Raw genomic sequence first — 15,585 nt, forward strand, 5'->3', positions numbered from 1 at the left:
GTTCAGTAGTAACTTGATCCGAAGCTTCATGATCATTATCATTAACTTCCTCTTTAGTTGGTGTAGGCGCCACATGAACAATTTCCCGCGCTGCGCTACTCTCCGGTTCAAGAGGGGGTGTAATTACCTCATCAAGTTCTACTTTCCTCCCACTTACTTCTTTCGAGAGAAACTCTTTCTCTAGAAAGGATCCGTTCTTGGCAACAAAGGTTTTACCTTCGGATCTAAGATAGAAGGTATACCCAATAGTTTCCTTAGGGTATCATATGAATACGCATTTCTCCGCTTTGGGTACGAGCTTCTCTGGTTGAAGTTTCTTCACATAAACATCACAACCCCAAACTTTAAGAAACGACAACTTAGGTTTCTTGCAAAACCATAGTTCATACGGTGTCATCTCAACGAATTTAGACGGTGCCTTATTTAAAGTGAATGCTGCAGTTTCTAATGCGTATCCCCAAAATGATAGCGGTAAGTCGGTAAGAGACATCATAGATCGTACCATATCTAATAAAGTGCGATTACGACGTTCAGACACTCCTTTGCGTTGCAGTGTGCTAGGCGGCATTAGTTGTGAAACGATTCCACACTTCCTTAGGTGTGTGTCAAACTCGTGACTCAAATATTCTCCTCCACGATCAGATCGTAGACACTTAATTTTTCTGTCACGTTGATTCTCAACCTCACTTTGAAATTCCTTGAACTTTTGAAACGTCTCAGATTTGTGCTTCATCAAGTAGATATACCCATACCTACTCAAATCATCGGTGAGAGTGAGAACATAATGATAGCCACCGCGAGCTTCAACGTTCATTGGACCACACACATCCGTATGTATTATTTCCAATAAGTCGGTCGCTCTCTCCATTATTCCTGAGAATGGAGTCTTAGTCATCTTGCCCATGAGGCAATGTTCGCATGTGTCAAATGATTCAAAGTCAAGAGACTCTAATAGTCCATCAGTATGGAGCTTCTTCATGCGCTTAATACCGATATGACCAAGGCGGCAGTGCCACAAGTATGTGAGACTATCATTATCAACTTTACATCTTTTGGTACTCACACTATGAATATGTGTAACATCACGATCAAGATTCATGAAGAATAAACCATTCAGCAGCGGAGCATGACCATAAAACATATCACTCATACAAAAAGAACAACCATTATTCTCTGACTTAAATGAGCAGCCGTCTCGCATTAAGAAAGACCCTGATATAATATTCATGCTCAAAGCTGGTACTAAATAACAATTATTAAGGTTTAAAACTAATCCCGATGGTAGATGTAGAGGTAGCGTGCCGACGGCGATCACATCGACCTTGGAACCATTCCCGACGCGCATCGTCACCTCGTCCTTGGCCAGTCTCTGCTTATTCCGCAGTTCCTGCTTTGAGTTGCAAATGTGAGCAACAACACCGGTATCAAATACCCATGAGCTACTACGAGCGCTGGTAAGGTACACATCAATAACATGTATATCACATATACCTTTAACGTTGCCGGCCTTCTTGTCCGCTAAGTACTTGGGGCAGTTCCGCTACGAGTGACCTTTTCCCTTGCAATAGAAGCACTCAGTCTCAGGCTTGGGTCCATTCTTTTTCTTCTTCCCGGCATCTGGCTTACCGGGCGCGGCAACGTCTTTGCCGTCTTTCTTGAAGTTCTTTTACCCTTGCCCTTCTTGAAACTGGTGGTCTTGTTGACCATCAACACTTGATGCTCTTTCTTGATTTCTACTTCTGCAGACTTGAGCATCGAGTACAACTCGGGAATGGTCTTCTCCATCCCTTACATGTTGTAGTTCAGTACAAAACCTTTGTAGCTTGGTGGGAGAGACTGGAGGATTCTATCAATTATAGCATCATCCAGAAGTTCGACTCCAAGTGAAGTCAGACGACCGTGTAACCCAGACATTTTGAGTATGTGTTCACTGACAGAACTGTTCTCCTCCATCTTACAGCTAAAGAACTTGTCGGAGACTTCATATCTCTCGACACGGGCATGAGCTTGAAGAACCAGTTTCAGCTCTTGGAACATCTCGTATGCACCGTGTTGCTCAAAACGCCTTTGGAGCCCCGTTTACAAACTGTATAACATGCCACACCTAACGAGAGAGTAGTCATCACTCCGCGTTTGCTAGACGTTCAGAATGTCTTGGGCTGCTGCGGGAGCGGGAGGGTCACCTAGCGGCGCATCAAGGACATAAGCCTTTTTAGATGCTTCAAGGATGAGCTTCAAGTTGCGAACCCAGTCTGCATAGTTGCTACCATCATCTTTCAGCTTGTTTTTCTCTAGGAATGCGTTGAAATTGAGGTTGACGTTAGCCATCTACAATATTTATAAAGACAACTTTTAGACTAAGTTCATGACAATTAGGTTCATTTAATCAAATTAAGTATGAACTCCCACTTAAATCGACATCCCTCTAGTCATCTAAGTGATACATGATCCATGTTGACTAACCCGTGCTCGATCATCACGTGAGACAGACTCGTCATCATGGTGAGCAACTTCATGCTGATCGTATTCGACCATACGACTCATGTTTGACCTTTCGGTCTCTTGTATTCGAGGTCATGTCTGTACATGCTAAGCTCATCAAGTCAACCTAGGTGTTTCGCGTGTGTAAATCTCGCTTACACCTGTTGTATGCGAACGTTCGAATCTATCACACCCGATCATCACGTGGTGCTTCTAGACAATGATCCTTCGCAACGGTGCACACTTAGGGGAATACGTTCTCGAAATTTTAAGAGGGATCATCTTATTATGCTACCATCGTTCTAAGCAATAAGATGAAAAACATGATAAACATCACAATGCAATCATATAGTGACATGATATGGCCATTATCATCTTTGCTTTTTTGATCTCCATCTTTAGGCATCGCATGATCATCATTGTCACCGGCGTGACACCATGATCTCCATCATCATGATCTCCATCATCATGATCTCCATCATTGTGTCTCCATGAAGTCGTCACGCCAACTACTACTATCACTACTACTACAGCTAACCGTTAGCAATGAAGTAAAAGTAGTAAGCACATGGCGTTGCATCTCATACAATAAATTAAGACAACTCCTATGGCTCCTGCCGGTTGTCATACTCATCGACATGCAAGTCGTGAAACCTATTACAATAACATGATCATCTCATACATCATACATGCAACATCAGAACTTTGGCCATATCACATCACATGTCAAACCCTGCAAAAACAAGTTAGACGTCCTCTAATTGTTGTTGCAAGTTTTACGTGGCTGATTTGGGTTTCTAGCAAGAACGCCTTCTTACCTACATGAAAGACACAACGATGATATGCCAAAGATATTTAACCTTCATAAGGACCCTTTTCATCAAATCTAATCCGACTAGAGTAGGAGAGCCATACACTCGCTAGCCACCTTTATGCACGGTTTGCATGTTTGTCGGTGGAACCAGTCTCATGTAAGCGTACGTGTAAGGTCAGTCCGGGCCGCTTCATCCCTCAATACCGCCGGAAAAGAATAAGACTAGTAGCGGCAAGCAATTGACAAATCATCTCCCACAACCTTTTGTGTTCTACTCGTGCATAGAATCTACGCGTAGAGCTCGGATGCCATTGTTGGGGTAACGTAGCATAAATTCAAAACATTTCCTACGCATATTCAGATCTTCCTATGGAGATACCAGCAACGAGAGAGGGGTGAGTGCATCTTCATACCTTTGAAGATAGCTAAGAGGAAGCATTGCTAGAACGCGGTTGATGGAGTCGTACTCGCGACGATTCAGATCACGGTGAGATTCCGATCTAGTGCCGAACCACGACACCTAGGTCTCCCGCACCTTGATCCAGCAAGGAGGAGGGAGAGGTTGGGGAAGATCTCCGGAGCACGTGCAACCCGATGACGTCTCCTGCACCTTGATCCAGCAAGGAGGAGGGAGAGGTTGGGGAAGATCTCCGACAGCACGACGGCGTGGTGTCGATGGAGAGACGAGGTCTCCCGGCAGGGCTTCGCCAAGCACCGTGGGAGGAGGAGGAAGGAGGGGAGTAGGGCTACGTCGAGAGGAGAAGAAACCGTGTGCGGAACAGCCCCAAACCCCTAGGTATTTATAGGAGGAGAGGAGGGGTGTGCCACCCCTAGGGTTTCCCCCCTAGGTGGTGCGGCAGCCCCCCCAGATGGGAGGTGCGGCGGCTAGGGTAGGGGGAGGGGGTGGCGCACCCCTTAGGTGGGCCTTAGGCCCACAAACGCCTAGGGTTTCCCCCTTTCTCTCCCTCCTGCGCCTTGGGCCTCTTGTGGGAGGCGCACCAGCCCACTTTGGGCTGGTTTCCCTCCCCTTTTTGGCCCATGCTACTGTTGGAATTATGCCCTAGAGGCAATAATAAATGTAGTTATTATTATAATTCCTGTATGAAGATAATCGTTTATTATCCATGCTATAATTGTATTGAATGAAGACTCATTTACATGTGTGGATACATAGACAAAACACCGTCCCTAGCAAGCCTCTAGTTTGGATAGCCAGTTGATCAAAGATAGTCAGTGTCTTCTGATTATGAATAAAGTGTTGTTGCTTGATAACTGGATCACGTCATTAGGAGAATCACGTGATGGACTAGACCCAAACTAATAGACGTAGCATGTTGATCGTGTCATTTTGTTGCTACTGTTTTCTGCGTGTCAAGTATTTATTCCTATGACCATGAGATCATATAACTCACTGACACCGGAGGAATGCTTTGTGTGTATCAAACATCGCAACGTAACTGGGTGACTATAAAGATGCTCTACAGGTATCTCCGAAGGTGTTAGTTGAGTTAGTATGGATCAAGACTGGGATTTGTCACTCCGTGTGACGGAGAGGTATCTCGGGGCCCACTTGGTAATACAACATCACACACAAGCCTTGCAAGCAATGTAACTTAGTGTAAGTTGCGGGATCTTGTATTACGGAACGAGTAAAGAGACTTGCCGGTAAACGAGATTGAAATAGGTATGCGGATACTGACGATCGAATCTCGGGCAAGTAACATACCGAAGGACAAAGGGAATGACATACGGGATTATATGAATCCTTGGCACTGAGGTTCAAACAATAAGATCTTCGTAGAATATGTAGGATCCAATATGGGCATCCAGGTCCCGCTGTTGGATATTGACTGAGGAGTCTCTCGGGTCATGTCTACATAGTTCTCGAACCCGCAGGGTCTGCACACTTAAGGTTCGACGTTGTTTAATGCGTATTTGAGTTATATGGTTGGTTACCGAATGTTGTTCGGAGTCCCGGATGAGATCACGGACGCCACGAGGGTTTCCGGAATGGTCCGGAAACGAAGATTGATATATAGGATGACCTCATTTGATTACCGGAAGGTTTTCGGAGTTACCGGGAATGTACCGGGAATGACGAATGGGTTCCGGGAGTTCACCAGGGGGGGGGGGGCAGCCCACCCCGGGGAAGCCCATAGGCCATAAGGGTGGCGCATCAGCCCTTAGTGGGCTGGTGGGACAGCCCAAAAGGGCCCTATGCGCCATACAAAGAAAAATCAAAGAGAAAGAAAAAAAGGGAGGTGGGAAGGAAGGGAAGGACTCCCACCCACCAAACCAAGTCCAACTCGGTTTGGGGGGGGGGAGTCTTCCCCCCTTGGCTCGGCCGACCCCCTTGGGGCTCCTTGAGCCCCAAGGGAAGGTCCCCTCCCTCCCACATATATATACAGAGGTTTTAGGGCTGATTTGAGACAACTTTTCCATGCGACGTAGGAAATTTTTTGTTTCCCATGCGCCGTTCACCAACAGCTACCTCTTGGGCCTGGTGGCCCCTCCCGATGGACCCCCGGGACCATTTTCGGTGGTCCCGGTGGTCCCGGTACGCTACGGACCATTTTCGGTGTCCAAAACCATCCATCCTATATATCAATCTTTACCTACGGACCATTCCGGAGATCCTCATGACGTCCGGGATCTCATCCGGGACTCCAAACAACTTTCGGTAACCTTGTATAACATTTCCCTATAACCCTAGCGTCATCGAACCTTAAGTGTGTAGACCCTACGGGTTCGGGAAGCATGCAGACATGACCGAGCGTTCTCCGACCAATAACCATCAGCGGGATCTGGATACCCATGGTAGATCCGACACGTTCCATGAAGATCTCATCGGATGAACCGCGATGTCAAGGATTCAATCAATCCCGTATACAATTCCCGTTGTCCGTCGGTATAGAACTTGCCCGAGATTCGATCGTCTGTATACCTATACCTTGTTCAATCTCATTACCGGTAAGTCTCTTTACTCGTTCCGTAGCACGTCATCGTGTGACTAACTCCTTAGTCACATTGATCTCATGATGATGTTCTACCGAGTGAGCCCAGAGATACCTCTCTGTCACATGGAGTGACAAATCCCGATCTCGTTTCGTACCAACCCAACAGACACTTTCAGAGGTACCCGTAGTGCACCTTTATAGTCACCCAGTTACGTTGTGACGTTTGATACACCCAAAGCACTCCTATGATATCTGGGAGTTGCACAATCTCACGGTCGAAGGAAAAGATACTTGACATTAGAAAAGCTTTAACATACAAACAATACGATCTAGTGCTATGCTTAGGATTGGGTCTTGTCCATCACATCATTCTCCCAATGATGTGATCCCGTTATCAATGACATCTAATGCCCATGATCAGGAAATCATGATCATCTATTGATCAACGAGCTAGCCAGTTAGAGGCTTGCTAGGGACACATTGTGATCTATTTATTCACACATGTATTACTGTTTCCTGTGAATACAATTATAGCATGAACAATAGACGATTATCATGAACAAGGAAATATGATAATAACCATTTTATTATTGCCTCTAGGGCATATTTCCAAAAGTCAAAACGAACTTCGTATGAGGAAGATACACCTATTTTACTGAACAGTGCACAAAAGAGTTTCCAATCCGAATTCACATACATGATTGACTCTAGATAGATCCGAAATTTGGATTTTTTTCTCTTCTCTCTTTGTTTCTCACACTTTTTTTTACTTTTTTCTCTCTATTTTTCTCTCACTTATTTTTTCGCTTCTCTCGAACAACCAATTAAGATCCAGATTGGATCAAGCACAAATGCGAATGTCCTCAAGTATGATAATGACAATGAACAATTGGAGCACGTGGTGAATATTGATGGATGATGGTGGGCGACAATGGAAGGGATGGCGGCGGCATGGTGGTGGTATATGGCAGAAGCAATGAAGATGGTGCGGCGGCAGCGTGACAACTTGTGAACAGAACTCGAAACTCTAAAAGACTAGACGCTAAGACCAGCAACTTGACACGACGATGCAACCGATAATTCAACTATGACAACACTAAAAAGAAAATTGCAAAGGCTCAGATTGGCTTGGATAAAGGATGACTATATCTAACTCTTTTTATGGTTTTTTGGGTAATAGGTAAGAAAAATAAATCTAACTAGGGATAACTCGAAATTCTCACCGAATAACCTGAAAACTGATACCACTTGATATAGGTGAGGGTGTCTCGATCTTTCGATGAGATGGTGGCTATAGATTTGGTGGAGACGACTTTGATGATCCGACTACAAACATGTACGACGTTGCGCCTTAGCAATCGTAAACCAATCTCCAAGAGGTTATTGACCACGCCGGAGCACCATCAACCTGACCACGAAGGTCTATTCCTGTAAGCAATCGAAGAATAAGCAAGAATATGATATTGCAATCTGAATATTGCGAATATAGATGAAGTATTGATAAGGGTGGGGATCCGAAAGCGGTCTTAGTCTGGTTGTTGGACACAAACGAAGTACACGAAGTTGCAATGGCTAACTTTTAACTAAACTAATCCCAAGCAAAAAGCTACTAGGTTGATCTACTTATATAGGAGCAAGGGGTGGCGGCCAAGGATGTGGGCGGACGTCCCAAGGTTAACACCTTTGGAGGTGATGCAACACCTTTGGACTTGTAAAACTAACCCTAGGTCGTAAAAGGCCCATGGGCCCAAGTGGAGGTGATGCAACACCTTTGGACTTGTAGTTTGACTCGGATTCTGGTGCAATGTTAGATTGTTTGGTCGATATCTCCACGCCCCAGACGAATTGGAAGGTGATTCCAATTGGGCTGCAAATAACATAAAATATACTTTGCATCCCGAAAAGAATCACCCAATTCGGAGTCCAGATGTAAAAATTCTTGGCGTTTTGGTACAGGTATGTCTGTGTAGTCTGAATCTGAGTCCATAACGTGAGAGACTTGGGCTCTATCTTCTTTTGGGCTAAAAGTGACGTGAGAGAACTTCTTGAACAACAACTAATTATTTCCTTTGACATGAGAGGACCTCTTGAATAGCATGCAACCATTTCCTCTTCCCTTGTCATCACACGTGGTTCATACAAGTGTTCGGCCGTTCTGCATTTAGGCATAAAATAAAAAGAGGTGAAGTATTTTTGTTCCGTATAACATAGATAAATTATTTCATGACTTTTATCAGAAATCACCTCAAATAAATACACATATGCAATGATTGTGATAATATCCAAGGTAGTCATGTCCTCATGAAAGTTCTACAACCTCATCAAGTTCTATCTTCCTCCCACTCAATTATTTCGAGAGAAACTCTTTCTCAAGAAAAGCTCCGTTCTTAGCGACAAACATTTTGCCCTCGGATCTAAGATAGAAGGTGTACCCAAGTGCCTCTTTTGGGTAACCTATGAATACGTACTTTTCCTCTTTGGGTTCCAGGTTTTCAGAATGAAGCTTTTTGACATAAGCATCACATCCCCAAGCTTTAAGAAACGACAACTTTGCCTCCTTTCCATACCGAATTTGATATGGTGTCGTCTCAACGGATTTTGAAGGTGCCCTATTTAAAGTGAATGCAGCTGTCTCCAATGCATAGCCCCAAAACGATAACGACAAATCGGTAAGAGACATCATAGAACGCACCATATCTAATAAAGTACGATTACAACGTTCGGACACACCATTATGCTATGGTGTTCCAGCGGTGTCAACTATGAAACAATTCCACATTATCTTAAGTGAGCAACAAATTCGTAACTCAGATACTCACCCCGTTGATCAGGCCGTAGGAATTTGATCTTCTTGTTACGATGATTTTCAACTTCACTCTGAAATTGCTTGAACTTTTCAAACGTTTCAGACTTGTGCTTCATCAAGTAAATATAACCATATCTACTCAAATCATCAGTGAAGGTGAGAAAATAACGATATCCACCGCACGCCTCTATGCTCATCGGTCCGCACACATTAGTATGTATGATCTCCAACAAGTCACTTGCACGCTTCATTGTTCCGGAGAACAGAGTCTTAGTCGTCTTGCCCATGAGGCATGGTTCACATGTGTCAAGTGATTAAAAATCCAGTGACTCCAAAAGTCCATCAGCATGGAGTTTCTTCATGCGTTTTATACCAATATGACCTAAGCGGCAGTGCCACAAGAAAGTGGCGCTATCATTATCAACTCTACATCTTTTGGTCTCAATGTTATGTATATGTGTATCAACACTATCGAGATTCAACATGATTAAACCCCTCACATTGGGTGCATGACCATAAAAGATATTACTCATATAAATAGAACAACCATTATTCTCTGACTTAAATGAGTAACCGTCTTGCAATAAACAAGATCCAGATATAATGTTCATGATTAACGCAGGCACTAAATAACATTTATTTAGATTCATCACTAATCCCAGTGGTAACTGAAGTGAGATCGTGCCGACGGCGATCACGTCGACCTTGGAACCATTTCCCACACGCATCATCACTTCATTCTTCGCCAGCCTTCATTTATTCCGCAGTTCCTATTTCGAGTTGCAAATGTGAGCAACAGAACCAGTATCAATCACCCAGGCACTACTACAAGAGCTGGTGAGGTACACATCAATAACATGTATATCAAATATACCTTGTTTGGCAATGGCTGCCTTCTTAGCGGTCAGATACTTGGGGCATTTTCGCTTCCAGTGACCAGTCCCCTTGTAATAATAACACTAAGTTTCCGGCTTGGGTCCAGCCTTGGGTTTGTTCGTCGGAGGGGCAATAACCTTGCCACTCTTCTTGGAGTTACCCTTCTTGCGCTTGCTGTTTTTCTTGAAACTAGTAGTCTTATTGACCATCAACACTTGATGTTCTTTCTGGATTTCTGACTCAGGGACTTTCAGCATCGCAAACAGCTCGGCGAGTGACTTATTCATCCCTTGCATGTTATAGTTCAACACGAAGCTCTTATAGCTAGGTGGGAGTGACTGAAGAACTCTGTCAGTGATAGTCTCTTGCGGGAGAGCAATCCCCAGCTTAGCTAGACGGTTAGAGTACCCATATATTTTGAGTATGTGTTCACTCATAGACCCATTCTCCTCCATTTTGCAAGCATATAACTTATCTGAGGTTTCATACCTCTCGATACGGGCATCCTTCTCAAAGATAAACTTCAATTCCTGGAACATCTCATATGCTCCATGAGGTTCACAACGTCTTTGAAGTCCCGGTTTTGTGCCATACAAAACTGCACATTGAAGTAATGAGTAGTCATCCTTACATGACTGCCAAGCGTTCATAACATCTTGGGTCGCCGTTTCGGGTGGTGCATCACCTAGCGCCGCATCAAGGACATATGGCTTTTGAGCAGCCGTGTGGATAAGCCTCATATTACAGATCCAGTCAACAAAGTTGCTTCCATCATCTTTCAGCTTAGCTTTCTCTACGAACGCATTAAAATCCAGGGTTGCTACTGTGCGAGCCATTGATCTACAACATAAAATTTTGCAATGATTACTTAGACTATGTTCAAGATAATTGAGTTTAGCTAATCGTATTACTAATAAAATCCCACTCAAATTTACATCTCTCTAATCATTTGAGTGTCGCATGATCTAAATTCACTAACTCAAGTCCGATCATCACATGAGTTGAGTTTAGTTTCAATGGTGAACATCTCCATGTTGATCATATCAACTATATGATTCATGCTCGACCTTTTGGTCTTTTGTGTTCCGTGGCCATGTCTATAGATTCTAGGCTCGTCAAGTTTAACCCGAGTGTTCCGTTTGTGCAACTATTTTGCACCCGTTGTATGTGAACATAGAGTCTATCACACCCGATCATCACATGGTGTCTCGAAACGACGAACTGTCACAACGGTGCACAGTCGGGGAGAACACAATTTTATCTTGAAATTTTAGTGAGGGATCACCTTATAATGCTACCATCGTCCTAAGAAAAATAAGATGCATAATAGGATTAACATCACATGCAAATCATAAGTGACATGATATGGCCATGAACTTGTGCTTCTTGATCTCCATCACCAAAGCACTGACATGATCTCCATCCACTACTGGAATTCAGTTATTTGCCGTCTGCCAGATCTTTGCCGTCGACTGGCGGATGGCAAAGAGAGTCTTTGCTGTCAGTTACCATAAAGAAGACGACAAAGAATTGGCAGATGGCACAGAGGGTCTTTGCCACCAGTCAGCTCTTTGCCGTCTACTAGTGGACGGCAAAGAGTCCTCAAGCAGACGACAAAGAGGCTAGCCTCTTTGCCGTCCGCCAGCAGACGACAATGCACTAACGGGTACCAACGGCCGTCCTACCCTCACCCAACACCTCTCTCTCACTCACACACTCCCACTCCCACTCCCCTCTTTCCCCGACACCCATCGCCGCCACCCTCACGGCCACCACCGTCGTTGCCCCACCAGCCCTATCGCGCCGCCACCCCACCGCCCTTGTCGCGCCGCCGCCCCACCGCCCCTGACGCCCCGGCGCCCCCTACGCGCCCACCTCCCCCGTCGCACTGCCGGAGCACAGCCCCCGTCGCGCCCGTCCTCCCCGCCGGCCCGGCGCCCCACCACCCCCAACGCCCCATCGTCCCCGCCACCAGCCGCCCCGGGGCCCCGCCGCCCACGACGCCCCAGCCCCCCGCCGTCCGATCGCCCCTATTTTTATTTTATTTTTCCTTTTTTTTACTTATGTTAAATTAGTTAGGTTAGTTTTTTAGTTTATTAGGTTAGTTAGGTTAGTTAGTTAGCTTGGTTTATTAGGTTAGTTGGGAGATTTCGAAGCAATGTCCAGGGCTGCTACTTGTGGAAGCAATGTTGCTCTTAGTTGGTGTAGATGGGACTGCATTGCTAACCGAGACATCGAACCATGGAGATGCATTCTTTTTACCCTGACTTTTCCTATGAGAAGAAGCAATTAGAACAGGTTCATGTAAAATAACTATGGTTTTAGAACTAGACAGAAACAAGTATTTTTTTACCTTTTCTTTGTTCCATTTGTAAGACAACCAGCTTCTCTATGTCCTGCCTCTCCACATTTTTTGCATTTGTTCAAAGTCCCCTTCCTTGATCCACCTTCCCACCATTGCTTGAACAATTAGTGTATGACAAATGGCAGAATTTTCCCATAAAATATTTCTCCATTCATTCTTCTCTTTCTAAATAGGTCCATAATCATCTATGTTATCTTGTGAGCTAGCTGAACAATAGGCAAGTCCTTGATATCCCGCACCCAAGCATTAAAGCACTCGGCAAGATTATTGTTTATATAGTCACACTTGATGTCCAGGTTGAACATGCACCTCATCCAGAGCAGATTGTGGTAATCCTTAAGGTAAGGAAACACCTTATCAGATGCTGCAAACACCTTAGCCGTGTGATGGATATATTCATCCGACCCATACGCCCTAGCAGCAGGCCACAACCGTCCAAATATGTCACCATGAAAATATTTTTGAAAATTGTGCCACATATGCCTAAAGCACTCACGCTGCTCAGCTTGAGGAAATACCTTTTTAACAACATTTTCAAGACCCTTGCAAACATCAGTACAAACAGCCAATACCGGTGGGTCCCTTATTGCCTTCTTCACTTCATTCATGAACCAAGCCCAGTTGTCCCCATTTTCAGACTCAATAAAGCCATACGCCACCGGAAACATCCAATTTTGATCGTCCAAAGAGGTGACTACAACTAGCTGAGCATTCCACTTGCCTGTTAAGTGAGTTGAATCTATGCTAATATATGGCCTACATCCATTCACAAAACCATCTATGCAAGGCTGGAAAGCAATAAATAGCTTGCTGAAATGTACTTCTTCAATTGTGGTGGTATCAATCTCAACAATACTCCCCGGAGACCGCAATTCTATCTCAGCCTTGTAGTTGTGCAACATCCGAAAACTTTGTTCCCAACTCCTATATAAGCTAGTTGCTTCCCTTTGCTTGCCATTCCACACCATGTGATAGTCAAGTGTGACATGATATTCCTCTTGCAAGTCTTTCAGTATCTTCACAGCACCAATGGTTGGATCTTTCTTCAACATAGCCTCTGCCCTATCAGCCACCCAAGATTGAGTTGTCATACTTGTCACTTTTCCACTTGTTGAACTACAAATGTTCTTGGTTTGATGCTTCAACCTGCAACAAAAAAGGCACAAAATCTGAAGTTTATTATCATGACAAACAATATGAAGGAATAAGAGTAGAAATCACAAAAAAGTTATTACCATCACACAATTTTCGTCCCTCTTCCAAGTAGCACTTAAGGGCCATTTGCAAGGGTCACCTTTTATGGATTCGCCTTTGCAAAAAGCCCGAAACCTTTCCGGCTCATTTTTAGGTCATATATTTGTGTTAGGTAGTATATTTTTCGATTTTATTAATGAACACAACATATTTGTGTTGATCGGGTGGATTTACATGTGACAGTTGTCTCGTCGCTGTGAGGTCTGCTGTGCGAAGACCTCCCCGTGCGTTCTACGAGCTCCGTCCCTGCATTCGTGGGTGAGTACAAATGTCATCTCCTCATCGCCCCTTCATTTGCTATGGGTCGGTCTTCGGATGAAACTTGCTAGATATAGGTAATTAAATTAATTTATCAGTATGCGTGACCAGTATGCGTCTCCTGTTTGAAAGGGTTACAGTTAAAAATATGCATGCATTTTCATATATTTATAACCGTGATTCTTCCGAATTGTCCAACATTATCCATGGACAGCCCGAGTATGTGTAAATTGGGTTCTTTTTTCCTATATGTTTTGTTCCGGATACGATGCATAATTTCGTCACTGCCTCCCTGTTGTTCTCCGGATAGACATCTTCTCTGTTTATTGCGGAGACGTGTATCAGGAGAACAATGGGGAGGTGCTGTTGAAATTTTGTGTTGGATCGAGAGCAGAGCATGGGAAAACGAACCCAATCTACACATACTCGGGTGGGATTAGGACCTATCTTTACCTATTGGCGTGTAGGTTGTATGGACGTAATAAAATTGGCGAACTTGATTAACTGGTGAATATATATGCTGAATTATATATAAATATATTTCTTGTGTGCTTAGTAGCTAGGCAAGATGAGTGATCATACGTGGATGTACACCGGTCACCCTAGTCAGAAAGAGATGACGAAAGAATGGTTTCTAAAAACCAAGGAGTTTGTGAAAGCCGCATTTGCAAATGGCCAGGAAACAAACTGGTGCCCTTGTCCTGGATGCGACAACTATAAAAAGAGGACAGAGGCTGTAATGATTAAACACCTCCAGAGGAGGGGTTTTAAGCCTAATTATACGGTTTGGACACTTCATGGTGAGTCTATACAACGCACCAGAGCTGAGGTGGTTCATCGTCGCACCGACGAGCATGGTACCAGGATCAAAGACATGGTGCAATACTTTGATGATGCTCGGGATTCGGAAGATGAGATGGAGGAATCTGCAAAGGCCTTCTATGAAATGTTGGAATCTTCAAAACGTCCTCTCCACGAGCACAGTGAGCTTTGTCACCTGGATGCCATTGCACAAGTAATGGCTCTGAAGGCTCAGTTCAACTTGGGAAGAGAATGCTACGACGCGATGATGACACTATTAGGACGCTTTCTACCCAAAGGCCATGTCATGCCTGCAAACCTGTACCAGTCGGACAAAATACTTCGTGTATTTAAGATGCCCTATGAGAATATAGATGCATGTGAGAAAGGATGTGTCTTATTTAGGAAGGAGTATGCACACTTGGACTATTGTCCCAATTGCGAGTCTTGCAGGTATCTTGTGGTAGACAACGGTATGGGTGAGAAGAGGCAGACCAAAATCGCAGTTAGTGTTCTTTGGTGTATGCCAATCATACCAAGGCTTCAACGTCTTTTCATGCTCGAAGAGACAGCCAGACAGATGACATGGCACAAAATGGGCAAAAGAACCGAACTAGGTGCGGATGGGAATAACATGGCGGTACACACATCGGATGGGGAAGCGTGGAAACATTTCGATGGATTGCATCAGGCTAAAGCGACAGATCCAAGGAATCCTCGAGTCTGCGTCGCCACAGATGGTTTTAATCCCTTCGGCATGATGAAAACCCAATACAATTGTTGGCCTATATTTGTCATTCCACTCAATCTCCCCCGGGCAGATTATGCAAAGAAAGAACATATTTTTGACGTTGATAATTCCAGGGCCCAATTATCCGGGGAAGAATATGAATGTGTACATGCAGCCGCTTAAGGATGAATTGCATGAAGCTTGGGATAATGGGGTCAAGACATACGATGCTGCTAGAAAGAT

This window comes from Hordeum vulgare, chromosome 5H, assembly GCF_904849725.1.
Source record: "Hordeum vulgare subsp. vulgare chromosome 5H, MorexV3_pseudomolecules_assembly, whole genome shotgun sequence".
Classification (NCBI taxonomy): Eukaryota; Viridiplantae; Streptophyta; class Magnoliopsida; order Poales; family Poaceae; genus Hordeum; species Hordeum vulgare.